Source organism: Argiope bruennichi, chromosome X1, assembly GCF_947563725.1.
Source record: "Argiope bruennichi chromosome X1, qqArgBrue1.1, whole genome shotgun sequence".
Classification (NCBI taxonomy): Eukaryota; Metazoa; Arthropoda; class Arachnida; order Araneae; family Araneidae; genus Argiope; species Argiope bruennichi.
The window spans coordinates 116,037,875-116,054,925 of NC_079162.1; the positions used below are offsets into that span (position 1 = coordinate 116,037,875).

A 17,051-nucleotide genomic window follows, 5' to 3' on the forward strand; every position below is an offset into this window, starting at 1 on the left:
GTGTTTTTTTTTTTTTTTTTTTTTTTTTTTTTGCCACCATGCGTGGTCGCAGTAAGGTTAATCCAATTTAAAATCCCACAAATTCGAGATTCAGGTTTAAAAAAATCAAATTTTATTTGGGTTAGTAAAAAGTGTTCAATGTTAATTATATAATGATAGTATTGCATTTAGGGTGTTTTTTTTTAATATTTACTGAAACGAAACCCAATGCATTTATAATTTTAGTGCTTAATTTCATTTTTATCTCAATGAATACTTTGCTAGCATAATATATATAGCATTGGTCTCATTTAATGCCCAAGAAAACAGTTTTAAAAAAATTTATAAAACTGACATTTTCATTTATTGTCTTTTGTTTCTTTATATCTCCTTAGAAAAGAATGAATGGGTGGAAAAATATGTAATTTTTATGCACCACAAATTTTTTAAAAAATATTTTATTTTCTAAAAAAATGTGGAGCATAAAAGTTAAATATATATAGAATTAATAAAAATTTAAAATTTTTCTTCAATAAAAATGAAGTTATAGTTTTCTTATACAAAATGTTTTCTAACGTTCTGGGACCATATTATCATAAACTCATCATTTTTTTAATTAAAACTGTTTGAAACACGTACATTTTCTATAATCTTTAGCTGAAAAGAAATTCAAGTAAATGTTTAAACTTTGTTACCAACACATCTATTTTGCTAAGTATACATTTGCAAAACAAAAAAAACAAATTGGCTTTTTTAAAAATCCATGTGCATTAAGAATGGCTAAAGAATTATAATTACCCTTAAGCTTTTTTTATAACAAAAACTGATGATTATAAAACTACATATTGAATCTAGACAAGTAATAAGTCATATTCTAACTTATATGTTGTAAACAGAATAATCTTATTTAGAAACGGGGAACTTCCTGGTTATTATCACTTGCCATAAAAATGTCAATGATTGAAACTTATTTCCTTGCAAAACAGTTGATTACAGTTAGTTTTGTCACATAGTTTTTTTTTTTAACTGGAATAAGGAATTCTGTTTTAAAGGATAAAAAATTATCAGAACTTATTTTTAAAGAGTGTCTTTGAAAGACAATGCTTACCACCTTGCTCTTCCCAAAATCATACGAATATTGCCCAACGAAGCAATCAATGTTATGTATTCAGTTGATAAATTCATATTAGACAAGCCATTTGAGGTATTGCATGTGACATACGTCAAATGCGCCTCATCAATTTAATTTTAATATTCATTGTACATCTTATAGTAGAAAAAAGAAAGTGACGTTATATCACAGTGTTAAACAATGTGCAGTATAACATTCTATGGTATGCGAAATTAGTTTTGTATTGCGACCGTGATGATAAGATAATTGACTCCATACACTTCTCGCAAAATTGTTTGAAAGACTACGAATGATTAGGTTTCATTTCTATTATTTTACGTTTTATAATTTGTTGGTCTGAAAGAAATAATTTCTGTGAATTGTGCTGAGAAGTCTTATTGCTCTGCTATTAAAGAAAAGAAAAATAAATTGGCTTGCCATTTCGTTATATATATTACTGAAAATAGATACACATAAGGTTTGACATAATGATTGTGAAGCCATATCTAAGTACGTTTAGGGCCATAAATTATGTTAAAAATAAGATCGATATTCTTTATTTTATTATCAAGTCCTTAAAATTATGAAGAAATGGGGATTTTAAAGAATTCTTAAGGTGTTGTTTTACTGCACTTGAAATTTTTAATTTATGTAAAAAGGAACAAAAAACCCTTCAAAGTCGCACTAATTGTTCCATTATTACCACTTTGAATTGCAGCTTGTGCCTATGCGATCCATAAAATTTTTCCAGAGAGCGGCGTTTTAACATTCTAGATTTGGTTGATGTTTCAGAATTTTGGTCACCATTAGCTTTCATTCCGACTTTTTGAACCGATTTCAAACCGATTGATATGGCATTATCGCAAACAATTCGGTGTTAGTGTTGTTTCTAGTTTGTTTGCTGCTTGTGTTCTGTTCTTCAAATCCTAACAATTACGAAATTGATTTGAGACTGAATTCAAATAGATAAGCATTTCGAAAACTGTCGACGATCCTTCTCTTGTTCTTTGGAACCAGCTAAAGGGAAGAGGGAAAAATCCGAATCCAACTTTTTGTCGAATAATTTATTGGTTGCTCAAAGCAGAAAAGAGGTAACGAATTCAGTGACACCATTTTACGAAATGCCTGCAAACGGCAAATGCCTCACTACTACTGCTGCTTATGACAGATGCAAATGCATCATGCTTGGGATAAAGAAAATGTACATTTCCTCCCTTTTCCTGCCTTCAGCATGATTCTGCTGCTAATTTACAGTTGGTCTGTCGCCCGATATGTAAGAGAAATAACTGTCTTCGAGTCAATTCGTTGTTAACCTTAATTGAGCGTTGTCACTCACTGATGTTGGAATAAGTTTTTGTTGGAATGTCTTAAGAAGTCAGCTCAAACCGAATTATACGCTTCTTTTGAAGTCAGCTGTCTCTTCATTCAAGGTTGTCTGTATTTAAGTGAAGGGTTAAAGAGAATTATTCATTTAAAGTACCCCAGAGGGCTTTTTTAAGTCCACAAGTGCTTTGAAAATTCAACATTCTTTATTGCTTGGATTTTTATTGGCGTTAGTCTACGCACGTTATAGTAATCTAAATTATTCTACAGTACTCAATGACATGGCTGGAAATATATTTATCTGTAGAATCCCTTCGCAGACCAATGTTATGAAATTTTCGACTACATAAATACATATATAATAATTTGATTTTTTTAAATGTTTTGATAGATTAAGACAGTTGAAAGTGTTTAATCCCTTTGCTCCGACACTCATTCACGTCAGTTTCGATTTTGCTTTGATAAACGACTTTGATAACGGCAATACAAATCATGGGGATGACTTCATTGAAATTATTATCTCGTTTTTCTTTAAAAATAATTTCAACTTAATTAAGCAGCGGATGCAATTTATCCATCAAGATACCAAATTGATATTACACTTTCGCTACATTGTCCTGATTAAAAGAGAAGAGAATGTATAAATAAATTGAGGTTTTCATTATTACTTTTGTAATGCTAATTAATTTGAAGTGAAGAAATTTAACAAGTATATCCTTCTATTAATGGAAGAAAATGAAGCAAAGAGATTATTTAACGTGAAATGGTTCTTAATAATGATCTTCGCATTTAATTTTGGAACTGCTTTTAAACTAAAGCAAAGCATATATCGAGTTTTGTTAATGGCCTAGATGGTTTTTATTAAAAGTTTCATTTTATTTTGCTATCCTAAGCTGTGGGCCTTACGGAATTTTACTTTGAGCACAGACTTTTTCTTTCTCGCTAACATGATACCAGGGATTCTTGAATAATCATAGAAATCTAAGTAGGATAGAGGATGAAAACCGGGAATTCAAAAAGGCGTGAATTATTTTCTATAATCATTTAGTCTAAGAGGGATTCATGAGATTTAAAACTGAAAAATATCTTTCGTATATTGTTTGTTTCGTTTCAAAGTCTTTTTCTCTAAAATTGCCACAAAGTCTTATTTAAAATTTTTCAATATTTGTAATTTAATGTAAATAAGAAAATTACTTTAATTTCAAATATTTTGTCAAAATTTGCTAAATGCGTATAATTATTTAATCCCATCTTGTAGTTGTCATATGTTGACTTTAAATTTTCTGACTAAGGGATCACAGCATTTTTTTTCTTGTAGAAACGACATCGCGAAAACTCCCCTACAATTCAAAGGGGACAAAGCTTCAGAGTCTTTTACCAGAAATATTTTGCATAACGCTGACTCTTCTCAATAAAATGTTTCAGCATTGAAGTTCGAAGCAATACTTCCCTATCTGCGCAAGGTTATAAGCTCTTCAATAAGGATGTAAGTTATCAAAAGGGCAAGAAATGATTGATCATTTTGTTCAATAATTTAAAAATTCAGTCTATCCGTTATATTATCTTTGTATCAGATGCGCATTTTATATTGTTAAATCGTCATCAAAATGGCGCCTTATTTGCTCAGGTCCTTGAAAAACTGGATTTTTTTTTTTTAATTGGCATGACTGAAATTGAATTTCTTGAAGCGTTAAATTGACTGAAATTGAATTAAGATAATAGGTTAAAGAGAATTATTTTTATGTATTTTCTCGAATTCGGTGTTATTGAATCATTGACTCAGATTTCTGAGTTTGACCCTCAATTTAAAGATTTTATTACAGAGCAATTGTATGATTCCAATCATTTCAGAAAGTCCGATGATACTTTTTTTTTAACTGGAACAGACGCTTTGATAAATGAAATTTGCTTCGATGATATCATTTTCCATATTTTATCAATCAATGATTGTTGCACATGATTGCCACATGCTTTTTATCATGCCAATTATTCCCTTAACCAACTCAATCTCAGAAGAATATAAGGGAGACCGGCGCAAGCTGGCAAACAGAGAGACATAAAGGATACAACACAACTAGTTTATATTCATATTACTTCATCGTCTTGCTCATACTTATAGCTCTCCATACTGCTAGATGCTAAAACCTCGGAATAGTGAAATCTCTGCTGCCTATTTGATATTTGTTAGAAGTTTTTGTATTTTGCCTCATGTATTCAATCAAAAATCAAAGAATTTTAACGTTTCCAACTGAGGTAAGTTGACAGTTTCATCATCTAACCCGAAGAGCTTTTTACTATTTTCTAAGTGGCATTTCTATGCATTTTTTTTCTTTCATTTTTATGCAATTTTTTTGATCTATATGATTTAAAACTGTCCGATACCATACTGTAGGATGTATAGATCCAAGAACAATATTTTAATAATCTCATCTGTTGAAGATATATTAGTTCATAAGACGCAAAAGCATTTAATGCAACAAAGGCAAAACAAAAAAAAAAAGTTCTACTGCTAAGAAAATGAAATTTGATTCCTGTAAAATAAGGAAACCCGATGCTCACGATATTAGCTGAAGCATCCGCAGAAAGTACAGTGCAGTTCTTACATGTTATGAGATCTTTTTTTATCTTTCTTCAGAAATCTAGGTTAGAATATTGTAAAAGCTATACATGGTGGTATCTGAGAGCTCAAACTTAAAAGGCGAGAAATTTGCGTTTAATTTTTGATAATAAAATAACACTGATTTTTAGTTCTATTATGTTACTATAAATTAGAGCTTTAAACACAATAACGCTTTTATTGCATACTATTTAAGAGAAAGTTTTTAAAAATATTTAATTAATGAACTAGTATACCTGCTTCGAATCAAAATATATTCGACTTTTATCAGGACTGTATCTTGTCTCAGTATTGGGGCAGAATTATACCTTTGCATTGTCTTTTTAAAATATCAAAATAATAGTAATTATATATCAAAATAAAATTTTGTTCTACCATGTCTCCCTTATGTAATTTAGAAACAATAAAACGCCATTCAAACAATAAATGCGAAGAAAAAATTTATCTCAAAAAGAGAATTAATTACAAAAGCTCAACTGTCCTGTTGCTAGTCTTCGTCTCCCTTATGTAATTTTATAAAATTTGTTCTACTATGTCTCCCTCGTGTCATTTAGAAACAATAAAACGTCATTCTGACAATAATTCTGAAGAAAAAAATTATCAAAAAGTGAATTAATTCAAAATGCTGAACTATCCCGTCACTAGCTTCCACCTCTCCTATGTAATTTAGAAACAAGTCATACATTTAGAAGAGTTTGCAAGATTTTTTTAGCCAACAAGTATTTGTCTGCACGCATTTGAACATGCTCCCAAATGAATATATTCTCCGCTGTTATGTTCTTTATTGCATTGTATTTTCAAATAGCGTATTAATTAAACGGATTTTTTTAGGCAAATTGTTAACAAATTTTATGTTCTTTATTGCATTGTATTTTCAAATAGCGTATTAATTGAACGGATTTTTTTAGGCAAATTGTTAACAAATTTTATGTTCTTTATTGCATTGTATTTTCAAATAGCGTATTAATTGAACGGATTTTTTTAGGCAAATTGTTAACAAATTTTATGTTCTTTATTGCATTGTATTTTCAAATAGCACATTAATTGAACGGATTTTTTTAGGCAAATTGTTAACAAATTTTATGTTCTTTATTGCATTGTATTTTCAAATAGCGTATTAATTGAACAGATTTTTTAAGACAAATTGTTAACAAAAATATAATCTTTCATCCTACCGGTTAATATGAAAAAGCTAAATATATCAACAGAACATAAGGTTATTCCAAAAGTCATTTACAATTGATTTTTTTTCGAAGTCTTGGAATGATCTTTACAAAATGGCATAGAATCATAAGTACATGAATGACCTAAATTCAATTGTGAATCTGCTTATCTTTCAAAATGCAATTTTTTAAGATTCTCTTCTGGTAATAAGCCAGCTTGTGTTTTTTTAATGTGATTTCTTATTATGATACAGTACATATATGAACGGTAACAAAGTGAAAGCTTTTATATTCCTTGGCAAATATATTTTTTAATTTTCTGTTGTATTGTTATCCGTTTTTAGATGGCGTCAACAACTGATGCTGATCTTAAGAAATTTGTTAACAAAGACATAATCTCTTGCCATTTTAACTGGCATGAGTGTGCTAAATGATATCTGTGAAACATAAGGTTGTGCTAAAGATAAATTACGATTTGTGTTTCATCGAAGCTTCACAGTGATTTGTTGAAAATGACACGGGATTAGAACTTCCAGAATGACTTAAATTCAATCCCCTCTGAATTAAATCCATCCGTCTTTCAACATATATCTATGGCGTTCTTAAAAGAACTCAAGGCCGCATTTCAAAGTGGAATTTTGAAAATAATTAAATAAATAAAGGAAGAAAATAATGAAATGGGGGAGGGAAAAGGCAGGATTCAGTATATTGAGAATAGAATAAATACTGTATTTTAAGTTAAATGAAAGCAAATTTTATTGTTTCATGTTTGTATTTTTATTATTTTGGCGGATATTTAGTATTTTGAAATTTTCATTTTAAAAGTAGGGTTTTTAACTATTAATGTTTGGAAAAAATAAATTTATAATTTCCTTTCATTATCTGACCAAGTTGATGGATATGAGATATTTGAAACTAAATATAAGAAGAATTTATTTTTATCCATATATAAGTGGGAAATGTTGAAATATGAGAATCTAGTAAAAAAGGTTGTGAAATAATTTTTTTTCTAAATTTATTTTTATCTACATAAAAGTGGAAAATGTTGAAATATGAAAATCTAGTAAAAAAAGTTGTGAAATAAATTAATTTTATAATTAGTTTCAAATATGTCATATCCATTAACTTGGTCAGATAATGAAAGGAAATTATAAATTTATTTTTTCCAAACATTAAAAATTTGAAAATTTATGTGTTTTCAGCTTTTATGTGTATTCTTTCAGCTTTAGTTCTTACTTTGATTCATAAATAAATATTACTTATAAATTTTTACGATTTTGCTTGGAAAAACATGAAAAATACATTGCTGTAAAAGATCTAGATAATTATTAATTTGATTGAAATGAATGATTAATTTGTTTGAATTGATTAAATATGATTGAACTACAGGTTCTAATAAATCATCGTTCTTAAATAACTCATGTCTGAATTTTGAATTAACTACTCATTTACTCTCAAGGTTAAATTTGATTACTTAAGCTTTTTATAACTCTCTCACATTCACACAGTCTAGAATAAAAGTAACAAAAAGATTGCATGCTTTCAGAAAATGAGCACTTTTGTTCCTTTTAAATGATATGCCTCATTTATTTTAAATAGTTTCTACTTTCTATCTTTTCTGTTCTATGTCAACGAGAATTTTTCCTCTCTTTATGTATCTGATCATTTCTTTTCCTCTTTCAGATTCTTTTGGGACTGTCTTAATAAAATGAACAAAATAAAAGCAATTATCGCTTTATCTGTATAAATACTTGGTAAGTAAAATTTAATTGACTTTTACCAGTATTGGTATTCATACATGTGTTAACATTATTCCTGCTCGTAACCATCTATTTTTAACATATTTTTCAATATTTAATCTTCAAATATCTCTAGGTCTCTCTCTCTTGGTAAGTAAAACTGGTCACTTACTGAAATAATTGTTTTTTATTATTACGTCTAAAGTGCTGAATCTCCTTAACCCTTTCACTACCGTACCGGCCCAACAGACCGTGGAAATTCTACCCTGACGGGTCGGTTTCTGTTTGAAACTAGGACATCATTGGTGATAACTCGTTTTTCATCCTGCATCCGTCGTTTGAAACAGAAGCCGGCCTGCCAAGATAAAATGTGGACGGTCGGCTGGGGCGGGTCAGTAGGGAAAGTTTTTTAAAAGACCATTACTATTTTGACTGATTTTAAGAAAACCAATGATACAATGAGGGGTGAGAAAAGGATCCAGGATGGTGATCTTAGAAAGGGGCACAATAAGTACCATATTCTCTCTCTCTCTTTTATATTTTAAGAGCAATTCGTCAAATGAGGCCAAAATATTGGTACAAAAAGTTAATATATCCTTTGTGTCATTTATCTGAACAACGCCACTGCTTACTACTGTGATTCAGGAAGAATGAGGTACGCCGTTATATCTTAGTAGAGTGGAGGTTCAAGATCTAATACCACTGACAAGTCGGGAACTGTTGCATGTAAATTCTGACCATTTATATATTGTGGAAAACTCAACTGTCGCTCTGCTTCTCTGATAATACTTAAAAATCGGGAGGTCTCTCCTAAAATATTCCTTGTGTTAGCTCATGGCAGGATGTTGATTCAACAAATTAAATCGCCTGCAATAAATCTCGTGTAGCTTTAAAATAAAACAAATAATCAGCAACAATGAATCTATAAAAATAGAATTAAAGAGTTGGGAAAATACCGAGTACAATGAATTTACCCGCATCCAACATATGTAGCAAAATAAACTCTTATTGTGAAGTTACATTTAGAATCTGGGAACAGACTCAGTAATTCTAAAGCTTGATTTGAAATCGAGGTGAAAAAATGAGACCATGTGCTGGGGCAAACCTCTTTGCCACATCGGCAGTGGGAGATCCGACTTTGATATCTAAAGTCCAGACTGGTATTAAGGCATCGTAATTCTATAAAAATAAATCACATCCCAGAAAGAGGAGACAAGATTCATACCTCCTAATATCTACTTTTGTTGGTTAGAAAAGACATTTGCTGACTATGACTTTTTAAATATAAATGCCAGAGTTGAAAACACTATTATAGGAGAAAAGAATGTTTGAAGACGTATGAAAAGATCTATTGCTGTTGTGCTCAGTTTTCTTCCAGCGAAGAGATAATCTGTTCTGGTTGTGAGCATCTATCATCTTTCGTGGAGACCTTTTCTTTTGATGCAAAATTAAAATGCCGATCTTCTGATAAGTCAACGATCTAACCCTCCGACCAGACCGAAGGCACACGGATTTAAACCATAAAACTGAATGACCGGACCGCCGCAACAGCAACAGTGGCGGGAACTGTGGTTGAGTCCTAAGGGCCGTCACCGGCCACGGTACAACCCTCCCCGAAGGAAGTACGTCCCGTCATCGATGGGAGGAGCCAGATCCCCCACCTATTAGTGTACCCTCCAGGGTGGCGAGATCCAACCTCCATGCCGGAAGCATCTCATCCTCATTTCGAGGTGCCCCCCCCGGGGCTTAAATCTTCTGATAAAAATAAATAGAAGTTTCACTGACAGCTGTGGCAAAGAACATCTGCTTATTGATCAAAGAGTATATTTCCATCGATAACTTTTTATGCAAAATTCTTTATAACCTTCAGAATAAATGTTGAGGTGTGATGCTAGGTCTCTTTTTTTATTATTCTTTTACCATGCAGAAAAATACAATGCAGTACCTAAATATCATTTGTGATATATTTCAATATATCCCTTTGAGTTACCTTAATCGAAAAAAAAAAAAAACACAATTTTTTGCTTTTCAAATGCGTCTAATATATTTTGCTACCGAGAAAAATTGTTTTGACGGGCAATAAATGCCGCCCCAAGCACCAAAAATGAGTTTTTACAACCAACCTCATTTGCATACTATAGTTTTTCTGTTTGATGTGAAATTTATTTTTCCCTTCCTGTTTTCACGGCTTTAATGCCATTCATTTCCGAATTCGTCTAATGTTCACGCAATTTTTTTACTGTCTCCAAAAATATAAAATGTGACCTTCTGGTTTTGAAAGAGAGGAGACGTTTTTTTTTTTTTTTTCTATCATACCAGAGTTGTATAAATTTAAAATAAACAGATTACAAGAAATACAAAAATTTGTGAGGAATTTTCCTTGATAGGTCGGGAAAATTTAGATAGAAGTCTGAAATGGAATGGATAGGCTTATTTAATAAAATTCAAGCAACTTAACATTATGGAAAGTGGAATTCGAGCAGCCAATGTTATAATCAATTTTAAATTAAATGTAACTTAATATAAAATTTTATAAAAGACAGAACAAAACATAATTTCTTTTTGTATCAAGTATTTCATAATGGTACGTCCGCACTAGTTTTCCATAAAATATTCAACTCCTTTACTTCAATATTCAGAAATATCGCACCTATGCGATATTTCTGAAATAAAGTGGGAGTGAAATTCAATTCATTTGTTACGAACCAATTATTCACCTATGCGATATTTCTGAAGTAAAATGGGAGTGAAATTCAATTCATTTGCTACTAGCCAATTATTCTGTTAAAACAGAAAGATAAAAGGATGGAAAGATCTGTTAAATGAAGAGGGCCAATGAAGGTTGTTAAATGAAACTCATTGTTTGGAGGGTTTTAAATGATTAACCGGTGAATGATCTAATGACGTTAGTTGCCTGGATTACTTTCACGGTGATCCAATTTAACTGAATCATTCAATGCCATACGAAAGATGTTAGGAGAGTTTTACTCAACTTTAAATTCATTTACTCCCCAGTATCTTTGATTATTAAATTATATTTTAATTCGAAGTTGTGTCTCTCTTATTAAGACTTTAGTTAGATTATGGAGATGAATGAACTAGGCTTTATCATTTGCTCATTTAAGTCTTGCATCTTATCTGAAGTACTTAGTGGAATGATACCTTAATTGTACTTTGGCGTTTTGGCAATGGTTTGGTATCAAAATAGATGACCTGAAATTTCGAACCTGAATCTTTTGTATTCCAGATCAAAAACTGCGAGTGTGTCATAATTAATTTATCGTGACTCAAATGTTCATTCTTTAGTGCTGAACAGAAACATGCAAAATACACGGAAAAGTATGCAAAGTATCATGTAAATCCAGGAAACTTTCTTACACCCTATTCGAATAAGCAGTCTGTCTTTAAAGCCTTATGATGTAGTTTCGAAATAGGGAATCAGTATAAAATATAATTTGATTTATAATGGATATGAACAATGGATTGTGATAATGAATACATATAAGCAATATGTAACGATAACGTTACTTATACTTAAATTGGCTTATAATAATTGAAAATCGGTATTACCATTTAAATGTTTATAGTATAAAATATTCAATTTCTCAAAAGTAAAATAATTAACAAAAAACCTTAGTGGTATAATGGTTAATTTTTTGCTCATTTTTAAACGTCCTCATTCAGACATTTGTATGGACGATATGGGTGGAGAGGGGGGGGGGGGTTACTGGTTCAGATGTCACTCTCAGTATCTGACCACGGTTCCAAAGGTACACGCCCATTCCTCTCGTAGCCAGCGTTGGGTGTTTAATCGGAGCTCACAGATTCGATAGTTCACAATCTCAGTTAATTAAAGTTTAATTAACTTTAAATTAAAAACGGCAAAAATTTAAATTTTTGAAGAACTGAAAGGAAGAATTAATTAAATTGGAAGAGAATATTTTAATTTATTTTTAGTATTTATATTAGATTGGCTTCAAAATGAAATGTTTGTTTAACAAATTAGATCAAGAATAGTAAATACTTTCATCAAAATAAAACTCGAAATTACTTTTTATATTTAATTTAGATACATATCGGTGCACGTTACATTTTTCGTTGAGTTGCAAGCATTTATATGGACATTAAGAGGAAAACGTATCGACTCTGATACCATCGACCCTTCTAATCACGATTTTAAAAAAATATATTCCGTTCATCCTTTAAAACCAAAACAAAATAAACGTTTGATTAGAAGATTTACGAATTAAATCAAGAAAATTATTAAAAATTTAAAGCACAAATAATCTGTAAAGTGACTTTCTATGTTTAAATAAGATATTTATAAAGCTGCCATAACCACCGAATCATTCATAAACCGTACAATAAGTGAAATCATGAAAGTTACAAGTAAAAAAAAGAAGAAAATAAATCGCATTTTAAACTTCTTTGCAAATCTCTCGATTTTTCACTTTCTTCTCGCCTCGTAAGAACTCGTTAAAATACCACTCTTTAATTAAATCCGGATTTTTTTCCTTATCAAACGCGGGATGCCTCTCACATATTCAGACTTACTCTTTATTATTATTATTTTTTTTAACTGGCGGACTTCCAGACGCAAAAATTTATTCACACGTGTGAAGTATAAATATATGCCTTTTTATTCCTAGGGCTAATACGACTGTCAACATTCGTTACTTTCCTCAATAAATTACTGCTTCATTGAATCTTTCGCAGTAAATGGAGCGTGCTTCTAAACCTCATAAAGATACAAATTACAAAGGCTCAGCCTATAAAGGAACCAAACAAGCAAACAAAATGCTTCAATTCAACTCTATCTGAAAGGATTTCAGAGCAATTTGGACTTAGGTACCAGTCTTATATTGAGCAGCAGACGTGCATTTATGCTTTTATTTGTATGTACATCGCTCGGCTACAGGCGAGAATCATTTTTCTTTTGGAGCTTCTGTTTTCGATTAAGTTGAGATTTTCCTCCTAAAACTCTATTCTGTGATGGATTTCTCCGTTCTTCCTTTTATTCTTTTTCTGTTGCTCTTTATTTCTATAAAGAGCAGAGAGTGGAAAACAAGAATGAACTTCTCACTGAAAAAGGAGCAAAAATGGAATGTTGTGCAAAAGTAGATCTTTTTCCAATAAGACTGCTCCATTAAGAAAGCTCGAGAATGAATGTGTCAGCGTTCTCAATTGTGAATTTTTCTTCCTGCTAAAATTTCTTAAGCCTCATTAATAATTTTTATAAATTTTAAACTCCAATAATAATTTTTTTTTAAAAAAAAAATCTGCATATTTCTAATCTCCATGGAGACTTATTTAGTAATCTGTGATTTTTGCTACACGATAACTGATCAGTTGATACTGGGGGAAAATCTCAAAAGTTCCGTGTTGAAAACAAATTATTCACAATTAAACATATGAGATAATAATAAACTTATTTATATATCATGTGAATAAAATTTAAAAGAACGAAATACGAAGCAATATATTAAAATCAATGATAGTTTGGTTTAATACTGTCTTCAAATTTTGAGCATTGAACAATAAATATTTTCAGCGAATCTAAGTATAATAGATTAAGAATTTTATCAGGTATCTGCAGTCATTTTTTAAAATGAAATTTAGGAGTCAAAAATTTGCAAAATATACTTATTGATAATGAGGCCATTTTTAACAAGTATTATCTTTTATCATATAATGAAATATTATCTGTAATTAACCGTCCTTGATTTTTACAAATTCTAAAGTTAACAATTATAGACATTAATTAATGCCAGCGTATATAATAATAAGTTAATATAATGATACGAAGTTAATATAATCAATAATTTTTTGTAGTGTAAAATGTGTGCAACTTTGTATAGCTGTATAATTATATAGAAAAATATTACTTTATTTTTTGCTATTTAGCTCTAAGATTTCGAGGCATATATCAAAATCAAATGACGATTTTTTTTTCATTTTGTTTTGAATTGAATTCATTTGCATAGCTATCCTTAGAGACTTTCAGCTATTGAATGATTTCAAAATGTGGCATAGATTGAACGAGAGAAAATTGAACCGTTTCAATGATTCTTTTCATTGCACCACACAAATCTTGAATAGTCTTAACTTTGCTCGATTCATTATACTAAAGATATTTATATTCACTTCTTTCTACTAGAATTCTCAACTGAATTAGTGCATCTATTGACAACATATCGCACTTAATGACTCGATAAATGGAGTAAAATTCTCAGTGTAATAAGTCTTCTTTCAATGAAATTAGTCCGCTTTTGAAGTCTTGCAGTTGATCCATTTAAGCTTTGCTATTTCGAGAGCTTTTTAAATGGAAGTTTTTTGTAATTTCTCTGTTGGGATGAATGGTAATGTTTAAATTTCTTTTCGGTTCATTTTCTTTTAAAGCAGTTGCTGGTTTCCGTCATTAGTCAGAACAAATGACTTTCGTAACAAATCAGGAAGTTCTGTTGAAATATTTTCTCTCCTTGCAGTTTAATTCTTCATTCCGATAAAATTTTACGTTCTTTGTTTATTATTAAAATTTTGAATAAAGCATAAAGGTCACTGATGCAAGATGGTGCTGTTGCTTGAATTACTACAATATGCTACCATAATCAATAAAAGTGGTCTCATTTAAACTTTCACGCATACTCTCTAAGAAATGTGTTATTTTCTAACCCCCCGGGAAAAAATTGTACAAAGAGCGCTTTATATGGCGCCTTGTATGAATTTGTCGCATGATTCTTGGCAAGTTTTTTTGGCGATTAATCATTGGCATGCGATTAATAGTATTCCAAAATTGAATTTGTGGTTTAGACGCATTTTTCTTATCTGATTGAAACCAAAATTTGACACAGAAACATAGTCACAAGAACACATACCAAATTTGATATATTTAGCCATCTAACTCTTCGTTTCATAGTTATCATGATAGCTTATTTTTGAACAATCAGACAGACTGGCTTCCTCTGGATGGAGTTTGCTCAAAATGCGATAGGAATCTACCGATTTTGTGTTAAGACCATATTTCAAATTTCATCCATCTAGCTCAAAGCGTTTTTGAGTTATCTTTGTCACAGACAGATAGATGGATGAGCGGACCGACAGACATAATTCCAAAAAAAAAAAAAAAAAAAAAAAAAATTTCGAATTTAAGGAAGTCGGAAACGTGGAGATTCGTTAAAATTTCGAGTTCGAAATTTTCTGACGATTAAAATACTTGAAGGTAAAAAAAAAAAATGTTTTTCGAATTTAAGGAAGTCGGAAACGTGGAGATTCGTTAAAATTTCGAGTTCGAAATTTTCAGACGATTAAAATACTTGAAGGTAAAAAAAAAAAAAAAAAAAAAAAAAAAAAGCATCTAAAGACCCACGTTTACCTACTATAGTTTTGATTAGAAAATACTTCTCTGGAATAACTTTTAATAACCTATCCTCATTTTTCTCCGAGGGTTTTCTTTTTCCTTTGATCTAAACATATCTTTAACATCGGATAACGCAACCAAGTACCCTCGAGCGACCAGGCCTCGAGAAAGAATTGGTGAAAGGATAAAGGAGTGACCTAGAAAATGAACTCAGTTTATAAATTTGCCCGTTTTCCAGAAAAGTCACCGTCGAACTTTCCACGACACCGAAAAATTTAATGACGAGTGCCCCACATTCTAACAAGTGACAAGTTCACCTTCCGCTTTCAAAAGTGAGGTGTTTTCCTTTTTCTTACACAGAAAAAGTGGAGGGTGGATTCTTCCACCTGTTATTTTTAACTCTGAAACTTCATGCAAGATTGTGCCGTCACTGCTTCCGTTGTTGGTGTTGAGGACACTTTTTTTTTTTTTTTTTTTTTTTTTACTTCCCCCTTCTGACCACACTCAAAAAAATTAGTTCGACTTTTTATTTCTTTTTAAACGAGGCCCATTTCCTTGTTTTATCTTGAGACTTCTGGTTATGGAAGCGATAGGGAAAATTGGGTCGAGTGGCCAAATAGGAAGGGAGAAAGAGAAATTCTTTGTTATTAACTCAGATAGTGTAATATTTATGACATAGATGTCCGGTTCGTTATCTGCTGAGGGATATGAACAATGAGAATGTGAGCATACTCAGTGATCTTTTACTAGGCCACTACATTCACGAAGTTTGTAGCTGCGCATGCCACTACTAAGGGCCACTTATGATAAAATGAAAACTGGATTTCTTTAAACATCTGGAAGAGTCTGTTTTTTTTTTTTTTAATCTTTTTTCCCCTTCTGTTTTTTTTTTCAGGCTGATTTTTTAATGATGGCTTCATTTCTATTCAGGGTAAGGTAATTAAATGTTTAACTTTAAACATTTAATCTACCTTATATTTAACTTCTGGAAAGGTTAAACCAAGACTGTATTAGTTTGATTTCACATGAAATAAAGAATAACATTGTCCTGCGGCCTGTTCTCCCTACACGTGGGGTGGATGGCAGGTTGATTCGCTTCCGTATAGGATATACACGTTTCACTCACATCTTATTTTTGGCGAAAGGACACCAATTTGTCCAATGTGTCGTTGATTTTTGTGGAAAACACATTTTAATTGAATACCCTAATTTTAATTCTCATCGTCTCCAATATTTTCATACATCATCAGCAATTCTGAAGGACTTGATGGGTGAGAAATACCACCCAAATATTTTTAACTTTTTGTGAGCCACTAGCTTTTTAAATCACATTTAATGCTTTCGCAAATTATTTTTGTTTTTGTCTTATCACTTTAAAAATTTTAATCACATTCAATCATTGGTTTCCTTTTTACTTATTTTTCAAAAACAGTGTTTTGTTGTTTGTTTTTGACATTTATAAATGTTATACATTCATTTTATATCTTGATGTTTTATGAAAATTTTATGCTTTAAGTATTTTTAATGATTAATAAAGCTTCTTTTACATGTTGCTTGGAGCAGTTTGTACAGATATGGCTCTTGTGCCATAAAACCCCAAATAACCAACCAACCAAGTATTAGTTTGATTCGGCATTTTTTTTTATTGGAGCATACTCAGTGATCTTTTACTAGGCCACTACATTCACGAAGTTTGTAGCTGCGCATGCCACTACTAAGGGCCACTTATGATAAAATGAAAACTGGATTTCTTTAAACATCT

General features: G+C 30.9%; 1 protein-coding gene across 4 annotated transcripts in view; it reads left to right on the forward strand.

Annotated features, from left to right (window-relative positions):
- The window catches only part of LOC129958304 (solute carrier organic anion transporter family member 74D-like), a 165,487-nt gene that overhangs the window by 78,782 nt on the left and 69,654 nt on the right, over positions 1–17,051 (forward strand). For 2 of the 4 annotated variants that reach the window (XM_056070692.1, XM_056070694.1), the window contains one exon: positions 7,877–7,947. The exons of the other annotated variants lie outside the window; for them this stretch is intronic. The gene's annotated coding sequence lies outside the window, so the exon portion shown is untranslated. The remainder of the gene's footprint in view (positions 1–7,876; positions 7,948–17,051) is intronic. 4 annotated transcript variants of the gene reach the window in all.